Here is an 18,513-nt window from a genome sequence, read left to right on the forward strand (position 1 = left end):
ATCATTTGGCCTTTTATTTTCTATATGCTTTATAGCTTTTTTCTTCTCATTTCCATTACTGTCTTATGTGTTTAGTTGTTTTTTATAGTGAAATGTTTTAATTCTCTTTTCATTTCCTTTTGTGTATTGTTGTATATACTATGACTGTTTTCCTTGTAGTTACCAAAGATTACATTTCAATTCTCATGTTCTAATATTCTAATTTGAGTATAATTTATACCACCTTAGACTGGGGTGGTAGCTCAGTGGTGGAGTGCTTGCCTGCACAAGGCTCTTGGTTTAATCCCTGGCACTGTTTAAAAAAAAAAAAAAAAAAAAAAAGCAAAGAGAAAGAAAGAAAAAAGAAGGAGGGAAGAAGACAGGAAGGAAACAAAAATGAATTTATATCAAGTATCAAGTTATATGCTAACTTCAATAACATAGAAAATTTCTATATACAGTTCTAGTTCCATCCCCTTTTAGTTACTGATATCACATACTTATATCTTTATCCATTGTATTTCCAAAGCCATAGTTGTTCTGTATATGTTTATATACATTAATTTCAATTACATAGAAAACAGAATGTGAAGTTAAGAACCAAAGTTATAATAATACTGGCTTTTAAACTAATAATATTTTAAAAAGTTGTAGTCAGCTCTTAAGTCATGTAAAATATAAAAAGTAAAGTTACAATCCAAATTTACAAAAATACTTTTATAATTACCTTTTCTGAGATTTTTAATTCTTTATTGACTTCAAGTTCCAGCTTAGTGTCTGATCATTTCAACCTACAGGGTTGCTTTCAGCATTTCTTTCAGGCAGATCTAGTGGTAAAGACTTGACTCAGTTTTTGTTTATCTGGAAATATCTTAATTTCTCTCACTTTTAAACAATAGTTTTATAAAATATGTGATTTCTGATTAACAGTTTTTTCATCTCATTATTATGAATATATTGTCAGGCCCCTCACGTTCTTACTTTCAAAGTTTCTGATGAGAAATCTGCAGATAATCTAATTGAGGATCCCTGATGATGTGAAGAGTTGCTTTTGCCTTGCTGCTTTTAAGCATCTCTCTTTGTCTTTGTCTTTCAACAATTTGATTATAATGTATTGGTTTGTTTCTCTTTTAGTTCATCCTAGCTAAAGTTTTAAGCTTCTTTTATGTTGAATTTCATCAAACTTGGGAAGTTTGGGACATTTTTTCCCTCAGATCATCTTTCTGTTCCCTTTAAAACTTTCACAAAGCATATGTTGGTCTGCTTGATGGTGTCCATGAGTCCTAGAGGTTCTATTAGCATTCACTAAATTTTTTTTTCTTTCTATTTCCCAGACTCAATAATTTCAGTTTTCATAACTTCAGGTTCATTAATCTTTCTTCCTCCTACTCAAATATGCCTTTGAAGCCCTCGAGTGTATTTTTCACTTTAGTTATTATAGTTTTCAGCTCTAGGCTATCTTTTTGGATTTCTTTTAACTTCCTGTCTTTATTAATATTTCCATTTTGTTAATACATCATTTTCTTCTCTTTGCCCATATCCTCCTCTAATTCTTTGAGCAACTTTAAGTCAGTTGTTTTAAAGTCTTCCTAGGAATCCCACCATCTATCTGGTCTTTCTCAGGGAAAATTTCTGTTGTGATGGTTTTCCTTTGAATAGTCCGCACTCTTCTGTTTCTTGTGATTTTTCTTTGTGTTGAAAACTGGACTTTTAAATCTAATAACGTAGCTCTAGAAATCAGATTCTTTCTCTTCTCCAGAATGTGTTGATTTTTGTTTGTTTTTATTGTTGCAGGCTGTGCCTGTACTGAAGATTAACCTGAGGTATAAGCTTAAGTTCTTTTCAGTTCTTTTTCAACCTGTACCTTTTATTGGATGTGTATGGTGACTTTTAAAATTCCCTTGTATGTATGGTTGGTTTTTAAAATGGCTGACTTTGAAGTGAAAAGTGAATGATTAGATTAATAAAAGAAAGGAAAAAGTCTCTGGCCCATTAAGTCTCTTAGATTTTGCTTCAATCAGAGGAGGAGGAACTTGCTTAAGATGGGGGAGGATTGTAACAATGGCTGCCTGCCTATGGGGTTGCCTATCTCCAAAATCAGAGTAGCTATTTGTCATTAATCAGAATGCAGATCCCCAATTTTTGGACAGAATCTTTCTTGTCCTGTAAACTTTGCACAAACTGCTCCCAGAGAAGTTATATAGTTGCCTGCCATGAGGCTAGAGCATACTCAGCTGTTACAATGCTGTAAACTGAAATTGACCAAAATTTACTACTATCAAAATCTTAAGGTTAACTCCAGAGTTTCAGAATAATTACATTAGACATATTCTGCCAGTGCGTTTGTTGTCTGAGTCTAGAAACAGGTTCCTGGTGTTTCTTACTCGACCATCATCCTAGAATCCTCTCTTGTTTTTGTTTTAACTATAGGGATTATATTTGAGAAAAGTTTTCCATGCTTTAAAGCTTTAGAAAACAACTGCCTTGGAATAAACTCGTATGTTCATTCTTTTCCTTAACTCTTATCTGAGCAAATGTGCCAGGCAGAGTAATGGCCCCTAAAGAGACCAAGTCCTAATTCCTGGAACCTATAAATGTTACCTTGTATGAAGTAGATGGGCATGGGGGTGTTTGTTAATGTGATTAACTTATGGGCCTTGTTTAGGGTGATGTATTAGTCTATTTTTTGTTACTATAAAGAAATACCTGAGGCAGACTAATATAAAGAGGTTTATTTAGCTCACAGTTTTGGAGGCTGAAAGGTGGCCCAATTGGTTCAGTTTGTGATGAGGCCTAATAGTGGATAGCACGAAATGGTCAGGAGGATGTGTGGGAGCCAGAGATCACATCACCAAAGAGGAAGCCAAAGTGATTAGGAGTCTAGAGGCTGGGCTTGCTCTTACAACTACTCTCATGAAATTTCAGGGTTTTATGATAATTACGTTAATCCCTTTGGGGAGCAGCTACCTAATAACCTTAGGATCTTCTACTAGGCCCCACCTCTTAAAAACAGTGCCTCAGCTCCCTGGCCACATTGGGACCAAACCTCTAACACATGAGCCTTTGGAGGGGAGTGCTTTTAAACTTTATCCAAACCATAGCAGGTGACTATTTTGTATTACCTGGGTGGGCCCTAATGCAATCACTTATGCACGTGAAGTAGGGGAGTCTTCAGAGACAGAAGAGGAAAAGGCATGATCGCAGAGATTGAAACAAAGCAACTTATTATGGTTTGAATACGAAGTGTTACCCAAAAGCTCATGATCCAGGAATGTTTGGAGATAGAGTGATCAGATTATGAGAGTTGTGAACTAATCAAAGGATTAATAATTTGAGTGGATTACTAGGTGGTAGCTGTAGGCAGGTAGGGCATGGCTGGAGGTGGTGGGTCACTAGAGCTGTGCCCTTAGGGATTATATATTTTGTCCCTGGCCCCTCTCTCTCCCTAGTTCATGGCTGCCATTGGCTGCGTAGCATCCTTTCGCTACACCTCTCTGCCATGATACTCTGCCTCACCTCGGGCTCAGGGCAATGGAGTCGGCCGACTATGGACTAAAACTCTGAAACCATATGCTGAAAATAAGTGTTTTCTCCTGTAAGTTGTTCTGGTTAGGTATTTTGGCCACAGCAATGAAAGCTGACTAAGAAGTGCTGGCAGCTACTGGAAGTGGGAAAAGGTGAAGATAAGATTCTCCTGTAGAGCTTACAGAGGCATCATGCCGACACCTTGATCTTGATACCCTTGATACTGATTTCAGACTTCTGGCCTTTAGAGCTGTGTTCCTTTTTGTCAGCTTTTCTTCTATTTAGTATTACCTTTTCCATGGAGTTTAACTCAATGCCTTCAGTTTTATATCTGTGTTTCAGTGACATATTGCTGCATAACAAACCACCCCCAAATTTAGTGGCTTAAAATAACAATTTATGATACCTCACATTTCTCTGGACTGATTAGATTCAGCTGGGGGGTGGGGCAGGGTTCTCTCACTGTGTGATGTCATTTGGGATCACTCAGAAGCTGCATTCATCTGAGACCTCAGCCAAGACTGTAAAGGCCAAGATGGCTTCACAGTATGTGTCTGGGACTGGAATTGGGGGCATTAATGACTGGGGACTGATGGGGCTTTGAGAAGATAAACACAGAAGCTGCAATGTTTATTAAAGACCGAAGCCAGAACTAGCACAGTGTCACTTCTACCACCTTCTGTTGATCAGAGCAGATCACAAGGCATCCTCAAGTTGAGGAACAGGGAGTAAACATATGTCTTAACAGAAAGGAGGATTGTGCATACAGGGGAAGGTACGAGTTTGCCAGTCATCTCCAAAAATCCACAGACTGTTTAGAAAATGATTACTGAATTAAACTATTGAAGATTACTTGATTCTGACATTTAGAGATGATGGACTTCAGCAAGAAACATTTTCTAAGAAATAATATCTGATGAGAAAAAAATCCATACAAGCTGCCTAAATGAAAACCTGCCCACATGAGGAGTTTAAGAGATGTATGTTTTGTCTGGGTGCAGTGGTGTTTACCTATAATCCATCAAAATTAGAAAATAGGCTGGGCATATAGCTCAGTTGGTAGAGGGCTTGCCTAGCATGCACAAGGACCTGGGTTCAATCCCCAGCACCACCGAAAAAAAAAAGAAAAAGAAAAAAAAAGTCATTATCAGTACCAATAGGTAATAGTCATTTCCACTGAGCAAAAAGATGTTTACCCTATGTATATGTATGATTACACAAATAGTGTGAAACTATATTGTGTTCAACCATAGAAATGAAAAGTTATACCCCATTTGTGTACAATGAATCAAAATGCAGTCTGTAAAAATAAATAAATAAATAATTAAGAAATAAAAAAATAAAAAAGAATGAGGATGCAGCTCAGTGGTTAAGTGCCCCTGAGTTCAATCCACAGGTCTCCCTGCCTGTCCCACCCCACAAAGAGAGAGAGAGAGAGAGAGAGAGAGATGCTGTGAAGTGAGTGGAAATGTGCTTCTAGGCCTGCTTCTGAACCACTGACATCCCAGGTGAATGGCAGAGCACTTCTAGAACCAAGACCTTTCTCTGCTCTCCCTGGATGTGGCATTGTGATAGCCAGTTTAGCTATTTGGAAATTCCCCATCTTGAGAGCAGCTTCTGAAAGGTAAGGGTTACACAAGCATTCACCAAGTCCAGCAATCTCTCAGTTGTCTCCAGAGGATTAGAAGGGAAATGAAGAGTCCAGGAGGACAGCTGATCAGTCAGCACTTGGAGGCCCTGGGGCAGATCCTTTCCTCAACTTCCTATAAGGTTTGCCTGAAGCCAAATAAAAGAACTTCCTGGTAGAACCATTGCTTGGGTTACAAGGGCTTGTTTTTTTGTTTGTTTGCTTTTGTGGCACTGGAGATTGAAACCTAGGACTTCATGTGTGGTGCTCTTTACTTACCCCTGAGCTATGTCCCCAACCCAAGAGCTTGTCGAGTGTAAGATTCTGACTGTGGGACTCCAGACATCTTTCTAATCACTCATTCTTTTTGGTTTCCTTTCTATTTCTATTTTATTTTAATCCCCACATAATTGTTCATTAACTCCTTCTTTTCCTCTTGCTGCTCTAGAGATACGTGCTGATGTTAGCCCAGTCAGAGGTAGAGAGAGGATTCCAAGAACAGTCAGAGATGTTCCTCCTGGTAGGGTTCCAAAGCCAGATTTCTTTTTTATGAGTTGTTTCTACTTTATTAATTTTCATTTGATTATGTCCTTTGAAATGCATGTGTGTGCTTTGTCTTCCTTTGTAGGTTTGTTTCCATTTGGGGGATATTGTTTTTCTTCAGATGAACTTGCTGTTTATCAGCAATCAGTATGGCAGGGAGGCCTTTTTGCTGGTTTCTGTCCTCTGGGTTGGTTTTATTGGCCAGAATTTAGGGAGTAGCTCAGTTTTAGTAGTTTATTTGGTTCCCATTTGAAACACCAACTGAAAAGCTCCAGGTTTTTACCTTCAGCCATTGTTTCCATCTAATGACTAGATTTATGGTGTTTGCTCCATGGCCTATGAATAAGTCCTATCTTTTTCAAAGCTGGGCACAATGTATACCTTTGCTGCTGTTCACTGTGCAGTTCTTCATGCCTGCAGGTTTTTGTTTGCCTTCTCTAGCTTTCTCTTTTTGTATTTTTGCGAGTTGCTCTATTGATCCCGGTTCCTGGGATGATTGAGAATGATGTGGGATGTACACATAGGGACTAAGGGTGGATATACCTTCTTTTTCCTTAACACATTTTGCCAAATCCTTTTTTTTTTTCCATTGCATAATTGTTTTCATCATAATGCTTTTGTTATGAAGCATATGCTTCTGGCATTTTAACTTTTCCTATTTATCACATATCTTAAGATTTCTAAGATAAATCAAAGCTTGATTCAGGTTTTTTAAACAATTAGATTGTATTCTGGATCCAGCTTCTAACAAAATGGCCAAAACTCAGATGCTTTCATAAAACTCAAGAACTCAACAGACTCTCACCATTTACCAAGATCATATGTGGCATGTGCAAAGGGATGTTTTGAACATATAGGCAGAGTGAGGATTGCCTTCCACACATGACTTAGCCAAGATGAGGTAAATCCTGGTTTGATATCTCTGGAAGAACCTATGAAGACTTCTGCAAACCTTGGAGAAACCTAGAGTGTACTACACAGAGACTACTATGAAAAAGAAGGTTCGGATGGACATGGAAGTATTCTTGATTTATTCTTAAGTGCAAAAAAAGCATATTATAGTACAATACAAAAGATGGATGTAGGTGGGCAGACATCAAAACATAAGACTAGTGGCTAAATTTGGATGGTGAGATTAGGGTGATTTTAGGTTTTTCTTCTCAGAATTCTTTATTATCTAATTTTTCCTTTCTAAACAGTAGGACTTGAATGCTTTTTATATAGTTTTTAAATTAAAATGATTCCAAGCACATATCTTCATTAATTCATTGAATCTGCTACCTTCCTGGCTTTGTTCCAGGCCCTGACTGGGCACTGTGGAACTGGTGAACGGGTCAGGTGGAGGGTGCCTTGGAGGTAAAGCTCATAGCTACTGTTGCTCCCTGCACTTTATACTTGATGCCAGGCAAGCATGTAGCTTCTGTACTCCCCCAAGTCCTGTAAGGGAGTGAGGAATGGTCACCTCCATCCTTCTAGGTTCATTGTCTGGGTTATGAATTAAATTGACATAATACAGATTAGCCGGATGAATGCCATTTTAATTACGTGCATATACATATGAGAGTCCCACAAAATATGAGACTAGAGAACGGCCAGGCGATGGAAACATATGAAGTTTCCTAAGCTACAGAGAGGAATAGGGGATTGGGGATTCTGGGGAAGATGGGAACAAATACAGCAGGTGAGAGGAGAAATTATATATAGTGAATAAACATTGTCTTGTTTTGCAGATCAACAGTGTCTTGGGTAATACAGACTGTCTCTGAGCAGCCCTCTACCTGAAATAGATATTTTCACTAATATAGATTTCCTTTATAGACATAAATTATTTTATAAAAGCTTTTGAGAGTTATTCCTGTGACTGTAGTTTCTCAGAATAACCAGATAAAAATGTGGCAATGAAGCATATTTGAGTGTGGCATGTCTGGTCTATTCTCATATGTGCAGTCATATTCTCAGGTGGGACACCCTGAGTCCCAAGAGTCCCTTCCGTGGTGCCTGTGGATCCTCCCCGGTGGGCTCAGGAAAAGCGCCCCTCTTGCACATTCTGGCAGTTCTCAGGTTAAAGCTGCCTTATTGTCACCCTGTAGCCTGGCTTGTGTGTTTTCACCTATGTCTGCCTCTTTATCCCCTTCACAATTTTTGGTTGTCTTTTCCTAGGAGCGTGAACTTACAGCGGTTTAGCTTTTCCTTTTTGGTTATCACTTCTATTGTTTTCATGAAGCTGCTGAACTAGTTTTGACCACATAAATAAACAGGTTTGAAACGCCTGTCACTGGAGAATTCACCCTCAGGGCTTGCTGTATCTTGTGGAGGTAACATCAGCCCTTTTGCTTGTTTGGATGAACTCAAATTGAACTGTTTATAAACCAGTGAAACAAGCTTTATCTGTTTGTGTTTAAGAAAACGTCAAACCCTGGCAGAATACTCAGTTTATTAACTTGAGTGATGATTCTGAATGCCATTAGGTATGTCCAATAATGAACTTCATGAAATTGTTTTGCTACCATCTTCATCATAATTCCTTTTCTCCTGGTCTGTCTTAAGGACTCTGTCCTTTTGTTTGCTTCACGCAGCAAGTTTACATTGGTTACCAGCTGTGAACTCGACATCATACTTAGTATCAGAGAGACTGTGGGAAAAAAAGATTAGTTAGACGCTCTGCCTGGGCAGAATTTATCATCTGGTGGGAGAAATACACAAAGGAAGAGGAAGTTCCATATATGACATGCTGCAAGTGCTATGAGGGGAGAGAACAGGTCACAGTGTAGAACCAGGGACAGGTACCTAACCCAGACGCTGCTGTTGGCCTGTGGTTTGAGCATGTCCCCTAGGGGATTCATGTGTGTGGAGCTTGGACCTCAATGTGGCAGTGTTGACAGTTGGCAGAACCTTTAAGATGTGGAGCTTAGTGAGAGGTCATTGGGGGCATTGCCCTAAAAAAGGATTAAGGCCATTCTCTCAAGATTGAGTAGTTAGAGTGAACCTGACCCCAAATCACTCTCTGGCTTCCTTCCTGGTGTTTTGGAGAAAGAACTCTTATCACAACAGAGTTAGATTGAAGGGGAATGGTGGGAAGCAAACAGGCCAGTGTAGCAGCAGTAAGGATGGAGAGAGGTTGGCTCAATCGACCCTCTGGATGTAGAAGCAGCAAAATTTGCTGGTTGATTGTGCATAGGGTGTTTCTGACTTGGGAAATCAGGTGGCAATTGAGTGGATAACAATCAATTAGAGAAATAAGAGCACATTGAGGGATAGGTTTGAAGTCAACCATAATAGAAAATTTATCTTCTCTAATTTTATTTATTCATTTATTGCCAAAATATTTTCTGGCCAAGTGGCATTTACATAGTATTGTGCTGTGTAGCAGGAGGGATGTGAGGAAGTACCAGTTCCAGTCTTCTACAGAAATTCAGCCATAGCTGAGGTAACAAGGTACACGTTTAGTGACTGTCTGTTGGGTCAACATGTTTCTACTTTCTCCCTGCCTAGTCCATCTGCTTTGTCTCTCTTTCCTACTCACAAACTTTTCAGCCAGGCACAGAGTTACAGTTAGATAGGAGGAGTAAGTTCTGGTATGTGATCACACAGTAAGGCGAGTATAGTTAAAATAATATATACATATTTCAAGAGAGGATTCTCAATGTTTCATCACAAAGAAATAACTTGTTTGAGGTGATTGATATGTTAATTACCCTGATTTGATCATTACCTGGGTATACATGTAATGAATCATCATCACATTGTATCCCATAAATTTGTACAACTCTTATGTCAACTAGAATTTTTAAAAAAGGAAATTTTCAAAGCCTATAAAACATAAGTGAAGCTGCTTAGCTTAGCTTGGCATTCACATTTTTAAAAAAATTTATGCCAGTCTTTCTTTTCTACTTTCTTTTGTCACACAGTCCTTTTGTCATCTAGCCAGCTGGTCTGCCTACCCCCCTGTTTTATCTCCTCTTCTTTTTAATCCATTGTTACTAGTATTTCAAGGCTTATCTTGTTTTCCCTCTTTCCCACAAAACCTTCCCTAACATTTTCAGCCCCTAATGATATGTTTTCCACCTCTGAACTCTTATTATAAACATCATTCATTTGGCCCTGATGTATGTATCTTGTTTTCTAAATAGATTTTAAGCTCTAAGAGCAGTGACTGTCTTATATTGTTAGTTATCTCCCATAGGATCTAGCCCAGTGCTCAATAAGAAGCTTGTAGGTACTTTAAAAAATATTTGGTACTTTCATGAGAAAAATACAATCTAATTATAATTTTAATTGAGTAGCAAGTGAAAGATAAAACTCATATGTTTCAAGATTCAGAGGAGAAAGATTCCTATATGACCTAAAATGGTGTCATGATCTTAGCCTTTTAAAGTAAGACTGTATTACAGACCTGTAGCTATGGTGGCACTGCCTATAATTCCAGCTTCTCTGGGAGGATAAGGCAGGAAGATTGCAAGTTTGAGGGCATCCTCAATAACATAGTAATACCTCGTCTCAAAATAAAAAATAAAAAGGGGATAGGAATATAGCTTGGTTATAAAGTACACATGGTTTCAATTCCTAGGACAAAAAAAAAAAAAAAAATTACAGACTTATATAATCACCTCCAAAACTATGAACAACCTCCACAAAGAGGCACTATTTTCATTGGTGCTTTTGCACTTACCATGTCTGTAAAAACCAATGTAGCCTTAGTTAGTTGGAGCCTGGTATTAGCAGATTATCAATCTAAGATCTATATTCAAGGTGCCGTAGACGATTGGTGTATTTGAGAGTCATAGATGAGTAAAGTTTGAGATTAAGTCCCTTGATAGTAATATCGCCCTATCCTTTACCTCTTGGGGCTCTTTATAATATACAAGAATTGTTAATATTGCATATCTTTCAGGCAGTCTGTAAATATTTAGCCAAGTCTTCAGGAGCTTTTGGCAGATACAGAGTTGAGATGATGCTCCCTGGCAAGCACACAGAGCTCAGCTCTTTTGTTTATAATAAAATGGAATCCTGGTCCTTCAAGTGAGCTGAACCAGAAATAGGGTCAACATTTTCTTACAGGATGGAGGAGCCTAGAATGTTAGACTAGAAGAACACCTCCTATGTTCTCAGAGTGCTCAAGTAAAGTTAAAATTCTTTTTAGAAAATAATTTTGGTTTTCCTTAAACCCTGATAAGTGCACAGTTGATTCTTTAAAAGTCCTAAACCTAGCATGGTGGCAATGATTTTAACAGTACAGTTGGCCTTCTGTATTTACAGGTTCTGCATTCATGAATTCAACAAAGCATGGAATGAAAATATTTGTGAAAAAAATGCATCTGTGCTGAACATGTTCAGACTTTTTATTCCTGTAATTAGTCCCTAAACAATACAGTATAACTATAGCATTTATATTGTATAAGGCATTATTAGTTATCCCAAAATGAATTAAAGAATACAGAAAGGTGTGCATTGGTTATATGCAAATACTATGCCATTTTGTACAAGGGAGTTGAACATGTATACATTTGGGATCTGTGGAAGTCCTGAAATCAAACCACCCATAATGAATACTGAGGTACAACTGTATGTTTTTGAAAAAATGTGGTCAAAATCCTACTTAGCTCCTAAAACAATTAAAATATTCACCAAATGTTTAGCTTTGAGTAATATGTCTTCTTTATAAATCTTCCAAGATAGATTAGTTGGTAAATATTTGATATGGTATCTGAATGAGCTAATTTTCTATTTGGGACAATTAGCTTTAATTCAACTAAAACAATGACTTCAATCTTCATTAGTGGTTCTGCAGCCCCTTTTCTTGGCAGTATTGTGGTCAGCAAAGCTAGTTATCCGTCAGGGCAATTTCTCAGTCATAGTGCTAGAACCATATGGTCTGCATATGTGCAATTGCTTATTTTTCTACTCAACCAAAAGATACCAGGCAACTAAGAAATGGCGTTATTCCCTTAGAGATTAATAGTTGATTCCTCAAGGGGACATGTTCACTGACCTTTTTGGTGGTATATGCAGAGTTTCTGTTGGGCAAATGCACTCAGAGATCCTCCTGTGAGTTGTGATTTTGTTAGGTTTGTCCAACTTTATATTGAATTGTTCATCTTTTGCTTATTGATTCCCTAAAGTTCTTGGGTCAATTTTGGATATTTATTATGTAATCTTAGATACATTTATTACAAATTATCTCCTCAATAGTGACTTGTCTTTTTTTAATTAAGAAGTTTTATGAGAATTTTTAACATATCTAAAAATGAAGAAAGTACTATAATTGACCCCTGTATACTCATCATTTGGCTTCAGCAGTTAGCAACATTTGCCACTCTTCTTTCCCCCATTTCTTCCCATAAAGAAGATTGCAGATAACGTTTCATTTTATTCCTATAAATCTGCTCATTATGTACTAATGAGCGATAAAGAAGTTTAAAAAGAAATACCACCATGCTATGATCACACTTAATAATTCTCTAATATTCCCTTTGTTCTACAAATATCTTTTTACAGTTGATTTATTAGGATCAGGAACCAACAACTTCCATACATTGCTTTTCAGTCTCTTTTTTTTTTTCTTCCCAGTACCAGGAATTGAATCCAGCGTCACTCTATCACTGAACTATATCCTGAGCCCTTTTTAAGTTTTTATTTTGGTCTTACTGAATTGCTGAGGATAACCTTGAACCTAGTGATTCTTCTCTCTCGGCCTCAGGAATAACTGGGATTATAGATGTGAGCCACTGTACCTGGCACATTTAGTCATTTTTAACTCATAAGTTTCTTATTCTTGTGTCTTTCATTTCATAACATCTTATTCTCCTCTCCTGCCATTTATTTATAACTGAATCTCTTCAATTTCCCTATGGAGTTTCCCAAATTCTAGATATCACTGAGTGTTTTCTTATGTTGTTATGTAACTTGTTCTTCTGTTCTTCCATATTTCTGGTAAAAATGGTACTTAAAATTATAAACTTGATAATATTCATATTGTGATTTCTTTTTTTTTTTTTTTCAATAGTATATGGACCCAATGCCTTTATTTATTTTTATGTGGTACTGAGGACCAAACCCAGTGCCTCACATGTGCTAGGCAAGCTCTCTACCACTGAGCCACAACTCCAGCCCCTCAGACTGTGATTTCTTTAGGCCAAACTATTTTATAGGTAGTGTGTGTGCTTCCTAATGCATGAAGGCTTTAAACGTGTATAGCAGTTTTTAGTAATGCTAAGATTGATCAGTGAATTTATTGCAGATTGTGTCATCTTGATCTTTCCATTACAAAATTCCTCATCAGCCTTTCACTTAATAGCCTTAGAGTCCATCAATAATCTCTGCCTGGACTCATTATTTTTTTAATTAGGGGTTATAAAATGATTTTATAGTTGTATTTTCTTTCTACATTTATTAGCTGGATCCTCCACCTTCACCCCCTCTGCCAGTACTGGGCACTCTATCACTGAGATACCTGCCCAAATCTTTTTCTTTTTTTATTTTGAGAGAGTCTCACTAAGTTGCCCAGGCTGGCCTTTTATTTGCTTGTCTTATCTCAGTTGCTGGGATTATAGGCATAGTCTACTGTACCTGGCTGAAATTCTTTTATAAAGAACTGCTTTTCATCAATTACTTTGTTAGTATACAAGTTCTTTAGGAAATGTAGGAAAATATTTATCTTTTATTACTAATTTTCTTCATTAACTTTCATACTATTAAGTTGCTGACCTAGCAGTCTCTAGTAACCAAATTATCAGCAATTTTGTGCTAGTGTCCTGAATCCAGTGACCACAGGAAGTATGAAGAGGGATGGAAGATACTTGTATGTGCTGTGGGTTGCATCATAGGAGTGGATCTCAGAGTTAAGGAACCAGAATCTCTTATAATGGGTAGTATACATGTCTGTCCTTTGCTCCAAATGGAGATAGTCTGTGTCCCAAGGCTGTTCATTACATAAATATCCTTGAATAGAGTCCGGAACATAAACACTCAGTGCCTTACTTTGCAAGATGTGAGAAATTCATGGAGGATTTCTCTCAACTATATTCATACCTCGTTTCTTTTCTTTTCTTTTTTCTTTGCGGTGCTGGGGATCGAGCCCAGGGCCCTGTGCTTGTAAGGCAAGCACTTTACCAACTGAGCTTTCTCCCCAGCCCGTGTACCTCATTTCTATACTATCTTGATTTCTGCAGAATTTTCCTATAAGAACATCATGCTGTCAGCTCTTTTGATTAATTTGACTGACAAGTTGGGACTCAGTCCATTCATTTTGTCTCATACAACACTTAGGTTACTGTTAGCAGAGCTCCAAGCAGCAGGATGAGTGTAGCTTTCAGCATAACATCAACCATGCCCCCGCAGTATCTCAGATCCAATCAGTTGCACAAATTTAATAAGCCAACAGAGTCTGATTTTCTCTTGAATTTTCTGTATTGACCTTTCCACTAAGCCCAAGGCATTAATCCAGATTGCTCAAAATGTATTAGGGATTGTACAGGGTTTGTCTTAATCGGTAAATTGGAAGTTAAGGACAGTTTTTCATCCATAAGAACCCTGTCCTATGATTTGAAGCAAATCTGAGTGACTATCAGTGAGGTACTATCAGTGACTACTTCAGTTGTAGTCAGCTGACAAACATTGTACCATGTTTTCTAATTGAAGGACACTCATCGTAGCATGTGTAAAAATTGAGTCACATATCTTTAGGAAGCTGTGTGAATAACAAAGCATGGCCTCATTTTGAGTGATCTTCACAGTCACTGGAGGGCTACATGATCAACTCATGGCATTCCCTTAAACATGTGAGAAACTCATGGAGAATTTACCCCTAAGATGCAAGTCACCATACTTTGGGGAGGGAGGCAAGTTAATGCCTGCTTTCACAAAAGAAAAACAATCCCAGGCACATATGATGATGTAAAAGATGGCACTTGTACTTTTTGGTACTCTTTAGGAGCATATGTGGTCACTGCTTCTAGCATTACCTAACAACCAGCTGGTAAACTTTAGAGTTCATAGTTGAGTCCAAATAATTGATTCTAGTCTTTGAAATTGGAGATACTTCTTGTTGGTGGTAGGTCTAACCTGTTTTGCCAGCTGAGAGGCCTTCAGTTGCCTCAGGCTGAGCTTGAGTGATGGCCACAAAAAAGGGGAAGACAGCCAGGCATGGTGGCACTTGTCTGTAATCTCAGTGGCTCGGGAGGCTGAGGCAGGAGGATCATGAGTTCAAAGCAACTAAGCAACTCAGTGAGACTGTGTCTCTAAATAAAATACAAAATAGGGCTGGGAATGTGGCTCAATGGTTGAGTGCCCCTGAGTTCAATCCCCGGTATCCCGCCCCCTATAAAAAAAAATTGTGGGGGAGACATCTGGAGTTCTTCACAGGTGTTTTGCATGGAAGGGTCAGCCCCTGGAGGCGGGGCCATTACATAAAATTTTTGATAGATTTCTCATGAGGTTAAGGGGAAAGGAAATCAAATTGTGATCTGATGGAGGTTGACAGACTCAGCAGTTAAATTTAGTGTAGTCACAACAGTTTGGGAGAGCCACAACAGAGCATTTTCCTAGGAGAAGGGTGTAGGGCCAATTTCTTTTTTTCTAATTATTAAATATATATTATTTCTGACTGCATAGTATAGGTGTAAGTGCCAACTACAGAGTTTCTATTTTGTATTCTGAGTTACACTCATGAAAACCCCACACTTTCTTCTCATTGCAGTTCTTCTTCTGTAGCTGCTACTCTAAATCCAGCAAGAATTTGGACTGAAGTTCCATATGGCATGAAGGGATATATATTACTGAGCAATTTGCCAACATTCTGCCTTGACATAGTTGACTTTAGAGAGGTCCCACACATTCTGCTGACACTCTACCACCCTGAAGCAAGAGGGATGCTTCTTTTTAAAAAATTTCTTCCAAGATGTCTGTTTTCTGTTTTTCCTTCTTTGGGAAACTGATTTTTTTTTTTTTTTCCTACTATAGCGGCAGTTTCAAATCACAGAGAACATTGGCATTCTTCCTTTTGTTGCATCTTCTAGGGTCAAGGATGTTCTCTTCCCAGGTGTCAAAGTTGTTCTCCTTCTACCACCACCACACAAGCAACTGCCCCGCTTCAGTAGCCTCACCCCATTATTCTCTACTGCAGCGAGACCTTTTGTTCAGAAGGATCAGGTACAAGAAGGGCAAGGAATTTTTATAAAACTCCACTTTATCCCACATGGGCCACCAAAGGATCAAAGAAAGAATAAGCAGTGTACTCAAAAAAATGGTTATTGTCTTATACATAGAACTCCATGCTATAAGAAAATTCAGATGGCTGAACAGAATGAAGTCTTCTGGGTACCCTTTGGCTAGAGTATGTAGAGGATGTACCAACTAGGCTGTCTCAGGATGTGCCTAGTAGAAAAAAAGAAACAGGGCAGGAATAATCAGAACAGAGCCACAAATTTCCAAAATAGGGAAAAAACTTTATTATTTCTTATTTTACTTTATGGCTATTTTTGAGTCTTCAATTCAATAGAATTTAATTTTAAATGTAGTGAGATGGCAGGATCCAATCTTAATTTTGTCTATATGGATATTCTGTTACCAGACCGTTCTCTTCTATAATCTGCAGTATCAACTTTTCCACAAATCCAGGTGTTTTTTTTTTGTGTGTGTGTGTGTGTGTGTGTGTGTGTGTGTCCTTGTGCTCTTGATCCTTTTTTATTGGCTTAGTTGTCCCACACTGTTGTAATTACTAAATTTTTCTAATATTTCTAGCTATCTGATTGGTGAGTCCTCTAACCTTGTTCTTTAAGATGATCTTTGCTCCTCTTAACTCTTACCCTTGGTATGTCTATATTAATTTTATCGGATCACTTACATACCCGTACACACACACACTCCCCCCATTACCATTTATTGGAGTTGCATTGTATTTATAATAAATTAGGGAGAATTTCATCTTTATACTATTAAATCTTTTAAGCTGTGAGCATAGCACATCTCTCGTATTTGAGAAACATTTCCTTGTTAAAACATGATATACCAGTGCAGGGGAAAAAAAAGGAAACTTGACCTCTCTGTCACCCACACACAAAAGTTAATTTTAGATGGATCATAGACCTCAACATAAAAATTAAAACCATAAAGCTTCTAGAGAAAACAGAACATGTTTTACTTTGAAGTAGGCAGAGATTTCTTAGAGAGGCCATAGAAAGCATGAGACATAAAAGGGGGAAAGAAGGGAAAATTTCTTATCAAAAGACATTAGGAAGAAAATAAGTTGACAAGCTACAAACTAGGAGAAAGTATATGCAATGCATATTTATGATATATAAAACAAAAGAAAGAAGCAGCCTATTTTTAAAATGGGCAAAAATCTGGAATAGAGACTTCACAAAAGCCATGCCAATGACCACAGCACATGAAAAGTGCTCAATGTCATCAGTCATCAGAGAGAAGCAAATCAAGATGACAGAAAGATGCCACAAGGTACTTCACAGGATGGCTGAAATGGAAAAAGATAAGAGCAAATATTGGAAAGGATGTGGAGCCCCCAGAATTCTTGTTGGAAGGGCAAAATGGTACAGCTATTTTGGAAACTGTCAGTTTCTTAAAATGTTAAACATATTGCAGTTTTAGTCCCAGATATTAATCCAAGAGAAATGAAAATATATGTCCACTAAAAAACTTGTACAAGAATGTTCATGATAATTGTTGTATTCACAATAGTCAAAAAAGGAAGTGCCCATGTCTGTCAACAGGAGAATGAATAAACAAATTTGTATGTTCGTGCAGTGAGATAGTACTCATCAGAAAAAGAATCACACTATTGATACATTGAAGAACATGGATGAATCTCAAAAACTTTATATTGAGTGAAAAAAATCAGACACAAAACAATTATGTAATGTATTATTACCTTTTTATGAAATTCTTGAGTAGACAAAACCAAACTGTGATAATAGAAATCAAATCAATTGTTGCTTTGTGGGGTAGGAGTTGACTGGGAAAGGGCACGAGGGAACCCTATGGGAAGGTTTCTGAGTCTCAATGGGGTGGGGAGTATTTGAATGTTACATGTTTGGATTGAACGATGTGCTTAAGAGCTGAGAATTTTGCTGTGTTATAAAATATACTTCAATTTTAATAACTGTTATGCTGTGTCTTCTTTAATAGGAGCATACATATAGAGTTGATAAAAGTAGCAGTTTAGGACTGTTTATGCTTTTCTTCAGAGTAGTTTAATAGTTACAGAGACAGACTATTTTCCTAAATGTTATTTTCAGCTTGAGCTTTTTGGTAACTTGTACAGTCTGTGGGATTATTTTTAGAACCTTGGCAAAGTTCAAGAGTAGTTTTTATAACAAAGAAAAGGCAATCCTTTTAGGTATAGCTCCAGATCCTCATATGCCAAGACTATACCCCTGGTAACCCTTCTCCAGAGCAGTGATTCTCAGTCAGAGACCATTTGTTGTTTTTAGATACACATGACAGTAGAGTGTACTTTGACATATTATACATACATGGAGTATAACTTCTCATTCTTGTGGTTGTACATGATGTGGAGTTACACTGGCTGAGTATTCATATGTGAACGTAGGAAAGTTATGTCTGGTTCATTCTACTGTCTTTCCCATTTCCATCCCCCCTCCTTTCTGCCAGTCTGCCCTATCCTGTCTGGCGAACCTCCCCTCTCCCGCCCCACCATGTATTATAAATCAGCATCCGCATATCAGAGAACATTTGACCTTTGGTTTTGAGGAATTAGCTTATTTCACTTAGCATGATAGTCTCCAGTTCCATCCATTTACCAGCAAATGCCATAATTTCATTCTTCTTTATAACTGAGTAATATTCTGTTGTGTATATATACCACA

At 37.8% G+C, this 18,513-nt stretch overlaps 1 protein-coding gene across 1 annotated transcript in view; it reads left to right on the forward strand.

Moving 5' to 3' along the window:
• The window catches only part of THADA (THADA armadillo repeat containing), a 313,149-nt gene that overhangs the window by 124,622 nt on the left and 170,014 nt on the right, over positions 1-18,513 (forward strand).

Source organism: Sciurus vulgaris (genome assembly GCF_902686455.1).
Source record: "Sciurus vulgaris genome assembly, chromosome: 14".
In the NCBI taxonomy this organism is placed as follows: Eukaryota; Metazoa; Chordata; class Mammalia; order Rodentia; family Sciuridae; genus Sciurus; species Sciurus vulgaris.